The sequence below is a fragment of the Archocentrus centrarchus genome, unplaced genomic scaffold (assembly GCF_007364275.1).
Source record: "Archocentrus centrarchus isolate MPI-CPG fArcCen1 unplaced genomic scaffold, fArcCen1 scaffold_24_ctg1, whole genome shotgun sequence".
Lineage (NCBI taxonomy): Eukaryota > Metazoa > Chordata > Actinopteri > Cichliformes > Cichlidae > Archocentrus > Archocentrus centrarchus.
The window spans coordinates 765,431-771,701 of record NW_022060254.1 but is presented as its reverse complement, the minus strand read 5'-3'; positions in this window follow the sequence as shown (position 1 = coordinate 771,701).

Sequence of the window (6,271 nt, the reverse complement as noted above, 5' to 3'; positions counted from 1 at the left end):
GAGAGAAAGCAAATAAGAATATTTCCAAACATCTTAAACAGTTTGTTAAAAAAGAGAAAAATAATATCAAAGAAAGCACAGACTCATTACTTGCCTTTACTTAAAATACAACAAATGAGGAAGGTTTGTTCATGTCATTCTAGAGGTCCAAGGCCTTATCATATAAGACATGATGAAGCAAGCAACACAAATGAAGCACAGGGAAAGGTTGAAAAGTACATATTATAAAGATTTGCATCACTGAGTACATATTAAAATAAAATGATTTTTGAAGACTACACATTTTTGCATCACACTGGCTAGTCTAAAATCTTAAAATTCATCTTATTTATATTTTGCATGTAACACTGTTAGTTTTCAAGGTATCCAGTGACAACACCTGTTAATGTATGGGAGTAGGAAGGCTAATATTTCCCGCTAAAATGTAAAAGTATAGGGTTTCACAAAATGTAATCACACTTATAAAATACCTATAAACTAGACCACTAAATGCACGGGTTTTTTTTTTTTTTTTTTTTGTCTCTCGGTTTAACAAACCCAAACATGCAGCAAACTTTCACCATCTGTTCGCCTGACCAGAGAATAAAAAAAATATAGTTTCATTTCTGATGTGAACTGTTATTAATGTTTGAAGGAACAAAGTGACAGCTTACATTATGACACTGTATAACTTCAAGATGTGTGACAACAACAGGAGGTTGGTGCTACTGTACATGAGATGGGAGCTTAGCTATTATTGCCAAAGACAACTAAAGTGCATGTTGCTTACCCACTAACTTAATGGTATATACAGTAATTCATAAAACATACAGTAATATAATACTTTGCCCTATAATGCCTTTGTCTTTATTGATCTACTTGTATACTAAGTATACAATCATCACACCCTTCAAAGTGATTTAAGTAGCCTCAAAGCAAATAGGTTATTATAGGTTATTGAGTAAAAATGAGGCATATCATTTTCAAATGATCCTTGAAGTGGGAAAAAAAAAGGACATAAAATTTGCTGCTCTTTCATAACTTCCTTCAGTTAACCAGTTCAGCATGAAATTTGGCACTTCTTTGAGCTTTCCTTTTGCACACACAGTCATCAGCATTCAATGAAATGAATGAAATCATGAAATCAACCTATTTTTTATTTGTGCGTTATTTACTGCATACATGGCAAAGGAAAGGCCTCTGGCTCGGAGAACTCCTCTGATCTGTGACTTACAGTTTGTCTCAGTCGCTTTGGTGCAGCTCTCACATCAGAAACATCGCTCTCACTGCAGCTCTCACACCAGTGACGTTCTCCCCACCCCACCTCTCGTTGTTTTTGTGCACCCTGCTGTTGTTTCTGCACATGCTTCGCTACTGCAGATATCTGTTATTGTGTCGATGCACAGCTCATCAAAACAGTCTGCACCTTTGTCTCACGTTTCTTTACACCTTCCAGCTTTGCAACCAAATTACCTCAAACTTTTTTTCAAATATGTGAAAGAGAACTGCCGCTTACTAGATACTTTCTCTTTTTCGGACCATTCTCTGTCGACCCCAGAGATGGTTGTGTAGGAAAATCCCAGCGGATCAGCAGCTTCTGAATTACTCACCAACGACCAGCCACATTTATCCTTTGTTCACATTCTGATGCTCGGTTTGAACTTTAGCAGGCTTTCGTGATCATGTCTACAAGCAGGCAAACAGATGTACCTAATAAAGTGTCTGCTGACTGTATGCAGCATGACTTTACTGGACTGTTGGTGCAAAGTTCTCAGATTGTATCTATTTTCTGAATATCATTTTGCTTTTCTCGATTTCACCAGTTTTGTAAAGTTTTCCTTCTCATTCATTTTTGCGTCTGAACATTTTTTTTACTGCACATTTTTTGCAGCACTCTTTCCAAAGTGGTGAGAGTGACGTTCCTGATGTGAGAACCGCACCAAAGAGAGAGAACCTGTAACAGCTGAACATACTGTCTCTGATTAATATCCTCAGATATGAAAGCGCTGCAGAGCACTGAAGCCAATCTGAAGTGGTTTGAATTTCTAATAAAAAATATTTTGGTTCCTATTTCCCTCATCATCAACTCTGTCAGTGATTTGTGTGTCAGCTGTATGGTGTCACAATTCTTATACTTACTTCTTCTAACTGCAGACAAAATGGCATTGTTAATATTTAACTGACCAAAAACAGTAGAGTGAAAAACGTTTGGATCGTGAGCATCAGGCTGGTGTGTATGTTTCTGTACTTTTTTTTTTACCTCCAAGCACAGGGTACTTGTTCAAATGCCTAAATGCAAAATCTCATGTATTGATCATGCCACCACCAATCAGCTTTGTCACTAACTCATCAGCATTTCCCATCTGTGCACGTCTAAGCTGAGGAGTGTCACAGCCACCAAAATGGGAACATAATGCTAAAATATAACTACTGTTGTTATCCACGAATTTTCTAATTAACTATTTTACAAAGAAGCAGGAAGCACATCATTATTTTTTGATTACGATGCCAAACTACAGTTATTCCTGAACACAAACATTTAGTTTAGGGGATGAAGTTATGCTTGATTAATTTCTGACTTCTCAGAGAGATCCAGTGTGCCAATAAATAACAAAATAATTTGTAGTTTTAAGAATGTTTTTCACAGATTCCTAAAATATTTGTGTTTTCTTGTTTTTATGACAGGTGGTTTAATAAATTTATTAAGCGTTGTACCCCAGAGAAACTCTGCAGTCTCTTTCCAGTCGCTACTCGGTCAAGTTTTATGGTCTTCATTTTTCTTCATTCTGGTATCACACAAGCTCACATCATGTTTCCAGGCACAGGTACAGTATTTACATCTATTTTACAATTTTATGACAAAAAAGTAACAAACTATCATCCATTTAATTGTCTCGGCTACTCCTAGTTGCTAGTAATAGATTAGGTTTAGGCTTATCACAAGGTATATTTGATTGTGATGAAAATATCCAGCTACTTATATAAAATGTGTTTAAAAAGTGTGATGTCTCTATGTGCGTTTTAGGGTTGTAAATTGAACTCTACACCTACAGAGCTGCACATGTACACTTGTCTTTGTTGGACAAAGGCTTTGAGTTGTTGTTGTTCCCTTGTAGTCACTAGAAAGCTTTTTTTTCCTGTGATTACAAAAATCAACACAGCCTCATGAACTGACTTTCATTACACAAAAGCAGTCAACATTCATATGCTGACGTGTGTGTCTGTGGTTAGGATATCTCAGTAGGAGGTGACGGTGCTGTACGTTATGGCTAACTCAGAGCTGGAAGCCAAATTTCAGTTATCTTGGGCTCAAAGGAAAGCTGGAATACCGGATGTACCGAAGTGGAATTCAAATCTCCCGGAGTCTTATTGACGAGTTAGAATAAGACGCAGCAGCAGAGCCAAAACCATATTTAGGGCGGGCCCGGCTGAGACTATTGCTTACAGCAGTGTGGGACAGAGTGAAGTTGTCAATTTCTTTTCTTCTTTGTCGGACAAAATACTCAACTTTCCACTCTCTCCTGGCACATCGGCTTAGCTGAGGATTTACTTTCTTTGGTTACAAACTATAGAGTGAAAAGAGAGTTGACTGACCACTTTTGTTAGGAATGTGTTCGGGATGTGATGATGCCTGTTTAATAATTCCGTTGTGTAAAAGTTTTAGGATTTGACTCTTTGTTTGTGTGTCTTTCTTAAAAAATAGACGCAGTCATCCTCACACCTATATTTGCATACCAGAAGAAGAAGGTAGTCAGCATCAAGATTAAAGCTTGTCGAGGCGATGGGAAGGTAAAACTAAAGTGTATTTCCAAAAAGATTCACCTGTGTGGCTCAGACTAACTGCCTGGTCTCACTCTCTGTATCTGCTCATTCAAATGGAGAAATAAAGACTGTGGTGAACGCTGATGCAGGTCTACGCAGGAAGTTAATCCGTGGAGAATTCTAAAGGACAGTTATGCCCATAAAGCTTCCTGGTACAATTAAATATGTTGGAGATGAAGCGCAAGGACGTAATGTACTACAGACAGGTGGAGGTCAATGAATGTGACATGTTGTTTTCTATATGACACTAATGGGATTGGTTTTGTGCTCTTTCCACGGCCATGCACCAAAGGAACAAATCTAAAGCTAAGCTAGCAACTTTGTGGGACTGTAGACGGTTTGCATGAGAATATTCAACAGGTGTAATGGTTACCATGTTGCCATCTTAATTTAGCAGCTGATTCGAGTATCAGCGCTAAACAAGAATTACATCTAAGGCTGTTGGGAATAACATTGGTTTTGCAGGGATTTGGGAATAAATGGATTTTTTTTAGACAAAATGAACTACAGCAGTTTTGTATGATGGTGGTGCTACATTTAAAAAAGCCAGGGGACTATCAAAGTGACTTTTTCCTCTACCTCCGAACGCTCATCATGAAAACACATCCAGCAGAGCACACTTACACAGTCTATGAAAAGTAGCACTAAAGCTGTTTGGAGGCTCAGTGTGGACCAACACTGCATGCATTAAACGCCTGTCTAATCTGTGCTGTGATTTCAATGGGCTGGTTGTGCACAGATTAAGATTATCTTTGACAAAATCCTCAAATGCTACTTGATATCAAAACATGTAACATTATACTTAATACTTTGTTAATGCAAACTTTGACTTTTGTAACTCTCTTTCCTGCTTTATATGAAGCCAGTGAGCTGCTCTGTCATCAGTTAAGTGTTTTTGAAGCATTAGCCTTTCGTTTGGCATTGTGTTAGGAACCTAAAACAGTAAGCCTACATTTCCCGTACAGCTTAAGAAGTTAATAATCATATTGCAGCATTTAAATATTAAATTAGTAACATAAATATTTACAGTACAAGATTTGAAATTGAAAGAAAAAAACAAACCTGTCCATAATTGAGGATAAATTGTCAGGGATCCACCTGCTGTGGACAATCCTAAGGTAATGCTGGTTAAAGATGCACCCATCAACATAAGTGATGGGAACTGCAAATTACACCCACAGTGCCCTCCATAATGTTTGGGACAAAGACACCATTTGTTGTAGTTTTGTCTCTGTACACCAAACTATCAATATGTGATTGAAGGGCAGACTTCCAGCTTTAATTTAATTTAATTTAATTCAAAGGGTTTTAAAAACATTTACATGAACTCTATGAGAATTGCAGCCATTTTTAGACACGGCCCCATTTATCAGAGGTTCAAAAATGAATGGGACAAACTAACGTCAATTTAAATATAAAGACTCCTTTTAATACTTGAAGGAAAAAACACTGAAACCAGTGTCTGCCTGAAGTCTTTTGGTGTTGCTGAGCTGGCCGGCCTTCGTTCATTTTAACAATGCCCCCGATTGTTGATTTGGCCACTTCTAAAGTTTTTGCTGTCTCTCTGATGGGTTTATTTGGGTTGTTCAGCCTAATGCCCAACCATTCCCAACAGATGACTGCTGACTGAGCCTGGTTCTGCTGGAGGTTTCTTCCTGTTAAAAGGAAGTTTTTGCTTCCCACTGTCACCAAGATATAAAATATAAAGTGTCTTGAGGTGACTGTTTGTTGTGATTTGGTGCTATATAACTCAAGTTGAATACAATTGAATTTATGATGGCCTCCCTCACTTACATGTGTTTGTGCTTCATTTGTAATAAAGTAACAAGGAAGTCCATTCATTTGGAACCACTGAAAATGGGGGGCTGTGTATAAAAATGGCTGCAATTCTTAAACAGTTTGTGTGACATTTTGTAAAACCCCTCGAATTAAAGCTGAAAGTCTGCACTTCAATAGCAGTTGGTTGGTTGTTTGATTTACAGTCCACTGCAGCAGTTCAGAAGCAAAACTACAAAAAATGGTGTCTTTGTCCCAAACATTACGGAGGGCACTGTATTTGATCTTAAACTAGTCCTCCTCATTCTAATGTCGACACAGCCTTCCAGGATAGTTTTAATAAAGTGCCTTTAGAGCTGTGCAGATTTAATGACCCAACTCAGCCGTTATACATATTTAGAAGCTCCATTTACACAGAGAACACTGAATTCAAAGGTCTAAGATGTCCTAACAGTAATTCTATTTATTTTTAGAAAAAGAGCTTTTGCATGTTGTTTGCACAATTTCTACTTCACATCACTGCAAGCAGCGTGAGAAAGGCTTCCACAAGCTCACCCTTTATTTACACCTTTGTAGCTCAACTGCGATGGGGCCCACTCAGGATTTAGAACAATGACAAAAATAAATAGTTTTCAGAGAAATTAAAGAACTCCCATTCAAGTTTCTTTTCTTTTCTTTTCTTTTTTATAAACTT